Source organism: Notamacropus eugenii, chromosome 1, assembly GCF_028372415.1.
Source record: "Notamacropus eugenii isolate mMacEug1 chromosome 1, mMacEug1.pri_v2, whole genome shotgun sequence".
NCBI classification, from domain to species: Eukaryota; Metazoa; Chordata; class Mammalia; order Diprotodontia; family Macropodidae; genus Notamacropus; species Notamacropus eugenii.
The window spans coordinates 565,743,863-565,757,663 of NC_092872.1; the positions used below are offsets into that span (position 1 = coordinate 565,743,863).

General features: G+C 37.9%; 1 long non-coding RNA gene across 1 annotated transcript in view; it reads left to right on the forward strand.

Moving 5' to 3' along the window:
- LOC140520424 (uncharacterized) overlaps positions 1-13,801 on the forward strand; it is a 103,514-nt gene that overhangs the window by 33,335 nt on the left and 56,378 nt on the right. The window lies entirely within an intron of this gene.

Sequence of the window (13,801 nt, forward strand, 5' to 3'; positions counted from 1 at the left end):
TTCTTCCTAAGAAAGGCTACAATTGTTCAGAATTGTTTTTTCTAATGTGACCCAGTATATAGAAAGCCAGTTAATAATATATGCCAGTCAGCTTAAAGCCCTGTATTAGATCAATAATGTGTCATATAATACCCATAGCAGCTAGGTGGAACAGCAGATAAAGTGCTGGGCTTGAAGTCAGAAAGACTTGAGTTCAAATCCAGTATCAGACACTTACTAACTGTGTGATTCTGTGCAAGTCATTTTACCTCTGTTTGCCTCAAGTGCTTTAGGTGTAAAATGGGGATAGTAATAGCACCTACCTCCCAGGGTTGTTGTGAAGAATAATGGGATAATAATTGTGAAGTACTTAGTACCATTCCTATATATATATAGTGTGTGTGTATGTATGTATGTATGTATATATATATAGTAAGCACAGTATTAATGTTAGCTATTACTATTATAGCTCACTGAAATGGGAAAACCTCATAAAATCATAGAATTTAGAAATGGAAAGGACCTTAGGGATGATACAGTTCAGTAGTTCTCAAACATTTATTTTTGACTCTGGTACAAAATTATTTGGTTTGAGGAACTAGGGCATGGTACTGAGGAGTTGGGAGAATTGTAGGAGTGTAAATTCCAAATTCCAGACAATTCATGGCACATCTAGACAAAATTTGAGACATACTTTTTGAGAACCTGTAGTCTGACCCAACCCTCTCTTTTTACAGATGAGGGAAATGGATGTCAGAGAGAGGAAGTAACTTGTATAAGTTTGTACAGGATCAGTGGCAGAGCCAGTTTATGAAGCCACATACTCTGATTCCAATAAAGTTTTTCTTTTTTCTTCCCCATTATGCCACCCTCTCACTGTCCTGAAACCTAAAATACAGATATGTGAAGACAAAATACACAATGGCTTACAGTTAAAGAAAGAAATTATGAAATATTTTTCATACTTTGAACAAATGAGAAATAGTTCTTGCTGTCTTCTCCTTCCCCCCACCCTACTCCCAATTTAATTAAATTCCTCCTAATCATTTCAAAAGTGCAGTAACATCATTAACCTCAACTGAAAATCTTTTTTGGTAAATCAGGTTTGATCTCTCCAGGTTTTGTCTACAGAATTTCAGGGCTTTTGAATTCTAAAGATGAAAGAGCACAATGGTAATCCCAGTGAAATTAGCAAACCAGAAGAAACAATACATTGTTCACCATCAGGATGCAAGTCCAAGTGATGGAGTTCTAAGGTACTTAGACAGAAACTCAGACAAATCAATTAGCATGCCAAGAACATAATCAACAAAGAATAAATATCTTTGACTACATTCAAATAGTGTTTTCTATGGTTGAACCAATTTTCTGTTCTTAGGTTACCTCTTATTAATGCCACAATTGCTCAAACCAAATAGTTTTCTTTCCAATGTTTATTTAAAAATGACAGAAATACCATGTATGGATTGCTGCTAAAATCTTTATTTGCATGTGTGCTTGTGGTCCCTCTTCTACACAGCATAACATAGAAGTGGTCTTAGGTTCTTGAAGTTTAGACCAATCATGGACAAGCTCTGGCAGTTTTCCCCAAGCTGGGAAGCAATCGTGTCCTTTGTCTGGTGTCTGAAAGACCTGCTTAGCAGGATTGAGAGAGGCCCACCACCAGGTTGGTCACAGGATGATACATTTTCTGATCACAGAAACATGTGAATCACAAAAATTTCAAAGTTGGAACCATTCACTGAATGGTCGTTCAGTGACCATTCTGTCCAATCATAAATTAAAAAGAATCCCTGAAAAGTAGTCATCCAGCTTTTACACACCTTTAATGAGGTGAAATCTACCACATTCTGAGGCATCCCATCCCACTTATGGATGGCTCTAGTTGTTAGGAAGGGTTTCCTGAAAGGAAGCTTATATTTGCCTCTTTGTACCATCTTCTCTCCCCATCTCTTGCTCCTAGTTCTATCCTCTAGGATCAAATAGAATAAGTCTAATCCCTCTTGCACGTGACAATGTACTTAACGATAGCTATCATAGCTGCAGTCCTCTCTTCTTCAGGCTAAATACCTGTAGTTCCTTCCACCAGTACTCCTATATCATGGATTAAGGCAGTTCACTAACCTTATTGCCTCTATATACTATCCAACTTATCCATTTCCTTCCTAAATTGTGACAACCAGAAGCTATGCATCCCACAAACACATTATCTTTTCTTTCTAAGACAGAGATTCAAAGTAATTACTGATCTGCATTGATAAGAAAGTTTCCTCACTGGAAGCTCCCCACAAGGATGAACTCATAGGTCTGGGGAAAAAAATAAGAATATCATTGGCACATATGGAGCTGGAACTCCACTAAAACCTTCAGATACTTTCAGGAAGATCTTTTATATAACTCAGGCCTCCCCATTTTGTACTTGTGAAGTCAATTTTTGGTGTCCAAGGGTAAAATTTTTATTCTCCCAGGCCTTCATACTACCTCTTGTGATACTTTTCTAACATGTACTAAACACTAAATCCCTTTGGCATGTAAAAATCTTAGTATCGGAAGCCTATAAAACATCTGCAGCTGTCTCCTGATCATCCCTTCGGCCTCAAGTGGCGTCCAGTCTGATCCTGTTCTCTTTACTGTGATCTTAAGACCCAACTACTTTTCCAAAGTGGGGTTTCTGCTAGTCATGGAGGACAGAACTTACACAGAGAGATTAGTCTTCCTTGCAGATCGACTGTTTTCATACAATTAAGTCTATACTTACCTATGGCCTTGTTTGATCTACTTTCCATTGAAAACCTCTTATGATTCCCATAGTGCTCAAGATTTGACTCCTATCCCAATAGTGATAATACTACACACTCCACAGTGTTCGTGATCTATAAAGGCAAATGGGACCTTTCAAATCATTTAATTAGCTCATTCAGTTTACTGAATTAAATTGAGGTGCACAAAGAAAGGTGACAGTCTCAGGCCCTCTGATTCTAAATCCAAGTTCTTTTCCACTATGCCAGTCTATTTGCTTTGTTCTTTATGAAATTATTTTGTTGGCCCAGTAGGAAAGTCTTTTGTTCTCTCTGCCTTAGGGGATCAGCTGATCTTTGGAAAGTTTTTGACCCTGAGTTCCTCCTATCAACAAGTGGTTTGCCCCAGCACTATGCCACAAATGCTGGCCTCTTACTCACAATAACCGGAGGTTGAACTTCCCACCCAGTGGAAAGCAGCCTGTCTACTCATCTTATCTGAGGCATGAGGAAGAAGGACAAATAAATATTATTAGATTAGATGAAACATGATTTAGTTGGATTTTTAAAAAAACATTTTGTGTGGTGGCTTTGGGGATTTTTTTTTTCATGAGGGAAGCCACCCTGGAAATGAATTGAATTCAATGACTGAATCTTCAGCTGGAAGTTGAAAGGGATGGTATCCAGAAACATGTTATTTGATGACTGAATTTAGTCAGTGAAGGAAAATCTGTAAAATGTGGGATCCAAACTACATAATATGAGGTCCCTTCTAGTTTTAAATGTTTGATCCTATGAGCTATTGCCTAGCTTAAGTTAAGTTGTCAGAACAATTAGATTAATGTTTTCATTGATACCAGTTTAGGGCTGAATGAACAATGTGGATTTCAGCAAAACTCCAGCTAAAATATTGGCTCCTGCTAGCCTAAAATCCTGTCCACTACCTTAGACAATCTTAGCTGCCTTGATCATTTCTAACTGGGTTAGACATTATCTGTAATTATTCTATGTAGGTAAAACCAAAATCAATTATGAGGTAGTGATGTTGAAATCAGCTGACATAGACCAATTCTGTATTGAATATTTGCTCTCTTCTCACTTGGCTGGACTGGAAAACTTCTTGTAAGCCCTGTCTACTTTCAGAAAAGGTGAATAATTCCCAGAATCATAGACTTGGAAGGCTATCCAGTCCAATCCATACTGGACCAAAAATCCCCTCTACAATATCCCTGATGAACGATCCTCCACCTGCAGAGGCGGCCTGTGATACTTCCTCTAATCCCTAAGTATTCCGAAGCTTTTCTGTACCTTGGGCTGCTTTGATTTTACACCAGTTTCTTCTAGCTCTGACCCCTCTCTGTTGCTAAGCATGATAAGTCTAGGTCTGCTCTTCTACATGACTGCCTTTCAAATACTTAAAAACAGCTATCCTGTCTTCCCCAAACCTTTTCTTCCCCACACCATCACTGCATCATGATCTCCAATCTCCTCATCATCTTCATCTGAACCATGCTCTACTAATGGCAAATCAAGACAGCAATTTGATGGACACTTGGGCAGAGCACCATGCTAGACACTGGGGATATAAAAAAATTTTTTTAAATTAACTGATTTCAAGAGGCTTACATTCTATTATGGGGGATATAGAAAAATAGAATAAAATACAAAGTAATAGTTTCAGTTGTTGGCAAAGAAGATCCACACAATATGCTATAGGAAGATTTGAGAAGAGAGAGATAGCTTCCAGTGTAGGATCCAGGGAAACTTGAGGAAGGAGGCAGCATCTCCTTAAAATAGAAAAGGATCAATAAAGGCAAAAAGGATGATATACATTCTAGACCTGTACAAATGCATGGAGAGGGGAGAAAACAGGTCAACTTCAAGCAGCAGCTATCAGTCCAGTTTACCTGGAATGTAGAATGTGTGAAGGGGAATAATACAAAATGAGGACAAGAGAAATATTGGAGTCAAACTGAAGAAGGTTTAGGAATTTCTATGATACTTTCAGGTTAACAAAGCATGTTTCGTATGATAGTTTTCTGAAGTCTGTAGGATCAACCTTCTAAGATATATTACATAACTTCCATTTTACATACATGGTAATGGAGGCTCTGAAAGAAAAAAATGTCTTGCCCAATATCCCAGAGCTAATAAGTGCAGAAGCAGGGACTCGAACCCAAGTCATCTTCTTCCAGGGCTCTTTGCAATATATCATAGTGACTTCAAATCATGATTGGTTTGGGGAAAAGTAAAATCATAACCTCTTATTTTGTGATTTGTAAGGGGTGTTGTGGAGGGTTGGATATAGATTCAAAGGACTGACTTTGAACCCTGACTCTGATATTTGCTGCAACAGTGACTTGTCAGTTTCCTCACATGTAAAATGAAGAATTTGGAAATTTGGAAATCAGGTGATTTCTATAGCGTAGTATTGCACCTGGGAGACTTGTTTCTGGCCACACATGTATAAAAAAGGCAGGAATTTGGAATGAACTATGGAGAGGGAGTGTAACGACTCACTGTAGCTATACCTGCTTTTTTTTTCTTGCCTCTCATCTCTTCATCTGCATTTGCAAAGTATCTTGGGCAGGGGAGGTGTGGTGAAGCTGAGGAAAACCACAGGGTCCCAGATTCAGATGGTCTTTTGTGGTTTTTTAAATCATTTGGGGGGGAATGCATATTGGCAACCAGTAATAAAACAAGAGTTATAAGTCTAAATCAGTTTGAGGTTTAGGAAAGAGACATTGATCCTGGTAAGCAGGAAAAAGTAAGTTCAAAGATTCTCTTACACGTCAGCTGGTTTTACTTAGCGGGCTTGCAGATGCATTCCCAGAGCATGGCCCTTGGAGGTAGGAACTCTGGTAGTGTGCAGATCTCTCTTTCCTTTTAGAGAAAAGGCATCTGAGAATTTTTTTCATAGTCTGATGACTATGACTATCATAGTTCTGCTTTTTGTTTTTTAAGCCAAAAGAGATAAAACTTAAACCCTTGGGTTCTCAGCTAAAAGAGAAATGGTGGAGCATTCTCTTTCTCTTATGGGGAAAAGATCAAACATCAGCTGAGAATTTCCTCCGGAAACTGGTAGTAAAGAGACTGTCTTATCAGAACGATGTCTTACAAAGAATTCATATCTAGAAGCAATGTTGATGACCTTCCAGTACTGGTGACATGAGCTGCCTCTCTCTCTCTCTCTCTCTCTCTCTCTCTCTCTCTCTCTCTCTCTCTCTCTCTCCCCATATGTATATAAAATATATATATATTATATATATATGAATGTATACGTGTGTATATATGTGTATATACACAATATACATAATATATACACACATATACATATATATGCACACATTGGGTATATATGTTCTGTGTATGTGGTGCTTATTTGCGATCCTTGTGTGTCTTCTCTTCCCATACACAGTGTGCGTATTTGTGGGAGAATATGTTTCATTTATGGTGAAAATATCTTGTTGCTACTTAAAAAAAAACTCAGCTATGCTACTTTATGCCTTGGCTTTGAACTAACTCATATCCTCGGGCTGACTAGTAAGAAGAAACAAGTTGGTGGAAATTATTGTTTCTCACACAGGATCCTCCATCTCCAAGCCTTTGCATTGGCTATAAACCTAGAATGCTCCTCCTCCTTACTCCTGTCTCATAGAATCCCTGGTTTCCTTCAAAATTCACTTGTCTCCCCTTCTGGGAGAGGCAGAAGATACTGATTCCACCAACTGCTAGGGCAAGGCAAGGCCATTAGCATTCACCAAGCTCATTTTTTTTGGTGCCATATACAGTGTTAAGTATTGGAGTTACAAATATAAGCAAAAAAAAAAGATAGCCTTGTCCTCAAGAAGCTTATGTTCTAGTGCAGAATGAAGATAATGCATAATAGGGACCTGGAAAGTGTGGGAGGTGGGCAGGATAAAGAGAGGGAAGGTACCCACACCTGAGTATGGAGTTGAAGTCTGGGACACCGAAAGCAGGCCCAGAAGGGAACTGAAGTTTGGCCAGACTAGACCTTTCCCTAAAATGGAAACCTAGGGAAGAATGTACCAGTGGGAGAAGGGGGCTGGCATGGTGGAGGGATGTTTCAGACTGAAAAGGCCTCAAAGTCAGATGAACAGATATTATAAGGTAAGGAGACCCCAGGCACTGAGGGTGTCATGGTGACAAAGGTTGGAAAACCAGGAGCCTTCCCTTCTGCAATTACCCTCCATTTACTCTGTATATATCTTGTATGTACCTAGTTATTTTCATGTTCAGAACCCCCTTTAGTGGGTGAACTCTTTGAGGGCAGGAAGCATTTTGTGCCTTTTTTGGTCTCTCCAGCATTAAGCACAGTACCTAGGGTATATTAAGTAATTAAGAAATGTTTGTCGATTGATTGGTTAGTTTTGGGATGGATGTAGACCCACTGAGAACCTTGAACCCTGGGCAACTTTTCTGGGGAACCCATGTGCAAATGGGGATGGCCTCTGGTTAAGGTTCTATACCTATAAGATTTCTATACCAGCTTGAAATCTATGATCTCAGGTCTTTCTGGTTTACTCTTCTGAAAGTAAGGTAGAATTACAAATAAGACCACATTGTTCCCTGTTTGGAAATAGCTTGTGAAAGACAAAGCACTACTTTCTAATTCCTGGTAATATGCCTTGTTGCAAATTACCAACCCTTGCTTTGATTCAATATTTGTTTTCCTCTCTAAGGATTAGGCTGCCCTCTCATCAAATACATTGGCTAAGCAAATTATCCTTTTTAATTACCGAGCAAAGACTTTGAAGATGACTTAAATTGTTGTTTTATTGAAGATATAAGTGTTAGGAAATTACTCAAGAAGATATATAACTCATTCCAAAACAAATAGTGTGCTCTGTTGATGTTCTGTTATGTCTGGGAATTTACAATGAAAGCATGGCAAATTAAAAGGCAAGAGATACTTCTGGATAAATTATTTTCTTGGTATGATTATGTTTTGAAACTTCTATATGTCAACTGTAATGGTGCAAATTAGATGTTTTTCATAACCTGGTGGACCAGCATCAGTACCTTTCAGTCACAGTGACTTATTGTTGTTTTTCAATTGTATCTGACTCTTCATGATCCTACTTGGGGTTTTCTTGGCAAAGATACTTGAGTGATTTACTATTTCCTTCTCTAGCTATTTTACAGATGAAGCAATTGAGGCAAACAGGATTAAGTGACTTGCCCAGAGTCGGACAACTAGTAAATGTCTAAGGCCAAGATTTGAACTCAAGGAGAGGAGATGAGTCTTCCTGACTCCAGGTCTGGGTTTCTATCCACTATAGTGCCAACTACCAGCCCTCAGAACGGATTACCACAGTTTGTACCACATTGTACTGAGGCAAAGATCTGCTCTAAATCTCTAAATTTTCTTTTTGTCTCTCCTTAGGCTATCACATAGCAACTTGCATCCATCAATTGACTGTTCTTCAATTGTGACTGATAAGCACAGTTGTAGGCTTCTTGGTACAGTGAAAAGAGAGTTGAATATGGTGCCAGTTGACCTGGCTTAAAATTCTGGTTCTGTCCCTTACTCTTTATGTGATCTTGGATAAATCATTTTCCTTCTCTAGGCCTCAGTCTCATCTTCTATAAAATGAGATTAAACTAAATGAATTCTAAGGTCCATTTAAGCTATAGATCTATGACTCAATGACCTCAAAACAATATAGTGCGAATGGCTGTGAGTTCAATCTACCTATTGATCAACTGGTTGCATATAGTAGAATATAACAACTTGGCACAGCAAAATCAATGATAAATCTGAAAGCGAGATCTGAGTCAGAATTCTTACTTTGATATTTACTAGATGGGGTGACCCATGTGGCAAATTGTTTCATGAAACTCTTAAGTCCTATTTCCTTAACCGTAAAATGAGATTAAGTAAGATGGGGTTTACATACTTCACAAGGCTATTGTGAAGGAAAAAGTTTGTAGCCTTGAAACAGTATGCAAAAGTGAACTATTTTTAAACTTACCCTTCCTTCTCCCACACACCCCTCAAACCATGATATTATTCATAGGAGGGATAAGTAGAAATCCATCACTCATCCGTGAAAAAAATGACTGAAATTATATGCCCAAATTAATGAGAGGTCAGCAGCAACATGACAGCTAGGTGGTGCAGTAGAGCACTGGGCCTTGAGTCAGTAAGACTTGAGTTCAAATTTGACCTCAGATACTTACTAGCTGTGTGAACCTGGACAAGTCACTTAATTCTGTTTGCCTCAGTTTCCTCATCTGTAAAATGAGCTGGAAAAGGAAATAGAAAACCACTCCAGTATCTTTCCTAAGAAAACCCCAGATGGGGTCACAAAGAATCACATGTCTGAACAACAGTGGCAACTTGTTTGTGTAAAATGAAAACATAGATTTCTGTCTTAGATTAGAACTTGATCTTACCATCCTGTGCTTCCAAAATTACAAAAGCTCACATTTATATAGCAAGACAGTTTACAAAACACTTTCCTCACAACAAACCCCATAAGATAGTTGGTGCAGGTGTGAATTGCCCTCATTTTAAAGATGAGAAACCTGAGTCTCTCTAAACTCAAGGTCACACAGCTAGTATGTGGCAGAACCAGGGCTCCAAAGCAGGTTATCTAATTCCTAGTTCATTATTCAATCTGTTCAGTTCAACCAACAAATGCCCACTATGGGTAAGGGACTCTTTTATGTATTCAGGGTACCACCAAAACAAGAAGTCATCTCTGTGCTGTAGAAAATTTTGTTCTAGTGGGATGGATGAGGCAGCCTAGGTAACACAGTGGATAAAGTGCTGGGCTTAGAACCAGGAAGATCTCTGTTCAAATTCAGCCTCAGAGACTTACTAGCTATGTGATTATGGACAAAGTGCTTGACATGTGTTGGCCTCAATTTCCTCATTTGTAAAGTATGAATAATAATGAGGATCAGAGGAAATGATATTTTTAAAGTGTTCTGCAGACCTTAAAGAGCTACATAAAGGATGGTCAACATTGCTATTAAGAATACACATGAAACCAGATGAGAATAATGAGAGCATGACTGAGAAAAAAAGTATCTTGGGAATATTTTAAGAGGAAGCTAACACCAATATTTGGGGAGGTAAGAGAAGACTTCATAGCGAAGGTGGTATATCAACTGAGCCTTGAAGGCAGATAAGGAATCTAAAGGCAAAGGTGAAGAAAGATACATTCTAAGAATGGGGGAGTGCTCATGTGAATACATGGAGGTAGGAGATGATATTTCAAATTCCAGGAACAATGAAAGACTAGTTTGGGCTGACAGGAAGTCATCTGAAGTAAAACTGGGGGTGGAATCGGGTTGGCAGAGAGATAGGAAACATTTTTACCTTGCCTTGCCCAGCACACTTTCTCCACAACAACCTAGAAAATTCACTAAACTGAATTCTGATTAAGAAACCAAAAAAAAAAAAGTCATAATGAGTCATTTTTCCAGGTCAGGGCAATTTAGGGAGACAGAGGTTTGTGGACAACAGATCTGGGAGCTGATCAACAGCACAGACTGTGACAATGGCAGGGATAGAAAGAGCTGAGACAGAGCACCAAGGCAGGAAGTGTTTGAAAAGAAAGAGATCCCAGAAGATCTCTGAACTAGTTCAGGAATGGGTGCTATCTGATAGCTCTATTGCCCGTTACTTAGTTCTGGGTCATAGACCCACGGTGGAAAAGAGTGATCACTAACCAGCAAGGGCCCTAGCTATGTACTAAGCAAGAAATGAGTTCTGGAAATGCAGCTGTGTACCTCTCAGCTCAGTAATAGAGCTATGAAGCAGTTCTAGTCTTTAACCTTTAACTGTGGGGTCCAAAAGTGTCCAATTTGTAAGAAAAACCACTAAGGCAGAGCTCCAAGTCAATAGCACTTTATTAAAGGGTCCATGGCTCTCTCTGATGAAGTGTACCTAGTCCCCAGGACCCTGTTTATACGGGATTTGATACCTGAACACTCAAGAGAGGCTAAAGCAAAATACAAAATCCCACTGTGGAGATCTTGTTTTGAGGACCAAAAATGATGTATCAGTCAAAAAAAAAGGTATATCAGTGGGGAGGTGGGAAGGAGCGTCATGGGTAGCCAAATACAGGATATCTCTACTGACTAAATGGTCATAAGATGAGCAAGGCAAGAGTCATCTCTGATGACTAAATGATTGTAAGATGGTCATAAGATGGTTCCCTCCTCACGTTGGGCAAGAGAGAGTAGTCCAGAGGTACAAAAATAAGTTGGTGCACTTTTCCAAAGAATCTAGGCATCCCCACCCTTGCAGGGTTTGGACATGGAATTAGAGCAAAACAGGATGGAGATATCTTTGTCAGCATTCTTGTGGTTGCACAGGTGAGTTTCATAACTGATAAACAAGTGGTGAATGTTAGATTAAAGTTTGAAGCCTACTTTGTAATGGCCTGCTATAACAGCCCTATTTTATCTAATTATCCTTATGTTATCTATGTGAAATATCAAGCTGATTAATACTGGTAGGGATAGAGTAAGGGTCCATATAAATCATTTCTCACATAGCACAGAAAATAAACCTACAGTGGAATAACCAGGGCAAGAGTCCCAGACCAAAGGGGAACCAGCAGTTCACTTGCTCTAAATATACAGTACAAAACCTCCCAGAGGGCTAACAATAAGTCTAACATAGCCTATTGAAACTCAACCACCCACAAGCCAAAAGACTCAGACCTGGGACAGAAACTCGTAGAACTCAGACCAGGAAGGCAGTGGCAGTGAACAACAACCCTCTCACCAGATAATACTATTTTGTTAGCACTAAAATCTTTCAGGCACCCCAGTCTGAACAAAGAAGGTAGCAGAATGCCAAAGGACAGAGGTTGAGGCAAGGCATCCCACTCCTTCCTAGAACTGTGCAGAGGTCAGCACTAATATAAAGTCCAAAATCAAGAAGTAGGTTGAAAGAATGGACAAATTAAAAAGAACTCAACCATAAAGCGCTACTATTCAGACAGAGAAGTTCAAGAACAAACAAAAGAGAATGACTTGAAAAATCTAAGTGCTAAGCCTCAAAAAAAAAAAAAATAAGGCAGATTGGACACAAGCCCAATAAGAATTCCTAGAAGAGTTTTAAAGAGTTTAAAGAAAAAGTTAAAAAAATGGTTTAAAAACCAAATGAGATATTCATAATAGTACTTTTTAAAAACAGTAAATCCCCAGGATAAAAAAGATTTAAAAGTGAATTCTACTAAGCGTTTAAGAACAGTTAATAAATTGTTTTTAAAAAAATGTTAGGTACAGGAGTCCTACTAAATTCCTTCTATGACACAAATATAGCCTTGAATCCTAAACCAGGAAGAATCTGAGTTGTTTTTCTTATATTTCATATTTTCTATTTTTTCAGTCTTTTGAATTTATTAATTCATTTTTGCCTCTTTTTGTGTTCCTAGAGCTTAGCCCAGAGCTTGGCATGTATTAAGTGTTTAATAAAGGTTTACCAACTGACAGGTTAAAAAAAACAGCACATGTCCTCAAAGAGTTCACAATCCAATGGGAGAGATAATATGCATATAAATCTGTACCAATAAGCTGTATACAAGATTAGAAAAAAAAGAAATAATCAGCTGAGGTGAGGCACTAGAACTAAGAAAGGTTCATGTAGAAAAGGAGAGCAGAAGAGAGAAGAAAACCAATTTTCCCAATGAATTTTGATGCAAAAATTTAAAATAAATTTTTAGCAAGGAGACTAAAACAATATATCACAAAAATAATATATTATAATCAGGCTAGATTTATACCAGGAATGCAGAGCTGGTTCAATAAAAGCATAATTGACCATATTAATAACAAAAAAAATGATTATTTCAATAGATGCAAATTTTTTTTACAAAATATGATACCCATTTCTATTAAAAACGCTAGAAAGCACAAGAATAAATGGAGTTTTCCTTAAAATGATAAGTAGTATCTATCTAAAAAAGAATCCACAGTACCTAGAATGGAGATAAACTAGAAGTCTTTCCCATAAGATCAAGGATGAAGCTAGAATGCCCATTATCACCAATACTACTCATCATTGTACTATGAATGCTAACTGCAGCAATAAGAAAAGAAAATCAAAGGAATAAGCATAGGCAAAGAGGAAATAAAATTATAGTTTTTTACAGATTATATGATAATTTACTTAGAGAACCTAAGAGAGTAAACTAAAAAACTAATTGAAACAATAATTGCAGGAAAGTTACAGGATATAAAATAACCCAATACAAATCGCTCTCATTTCTGTATCTCACCAACAAAATACAGTAGGAAGATATAGAAAAAGAAATTCCATTTAAAATAACTACAGACAATGTAAAGTATTTGGATGGCTACCTGTTAACACACCCATAAGAACTTTGTGAACCTAATTACAAAGCACTCTTTATTCAAATAAAGGCAGATTTAAGTGAAGAAACAACATATGAATATTCCTGGGTAGGCTGAGCTGATATAAAAATGACAAAACTACCTAAATTAATTTACTTATTCAGTGACATATCAATCAAATGTCCAATGACTTTATAGAGCTAGAAAAAATTTAAAAAGTCACATGGAGGAACAACAAAAGGATCTTTTGTTGTTCCTCCATGTGACTTTTTAAATTTTTACAAATACAAAAGGAATCAATGAAAAACAACGGGAAGGAATGTCTAGTTGTATTTGATCTCAAGCTCTGCTACAAAGTTGTAAGTGTCAAAATTGCCTGGTATGAGTAAGAAATAGAAGTTTCATCAGTGGAATATTCACAAAAGTGAGACAGTCCTTGTACTTCAGTTTACCTTCTACTGGGATGATACAACATTTTTACAGGTGAATAAATACAGGATATATGCAAAATAAATATGAAGCAGTAAAGTAGAAAACATTTACTGTTGTTCAGTCATTTCTGAGTGCTTGTGACCCCTTTTGGGGTTTTCTTGGCAAAGATACGAGATTGGTCTGCCATTTCCTTCTCCAACTCATTTTACAGATGAGAAAACTGAGACAAACAGGGTTAAGTGACTTGCCCAGGGTCGCACAACTAGTTAATGTCTGAAGTCAGATTTGAACTCTGGAAGATGAGTCTTCCT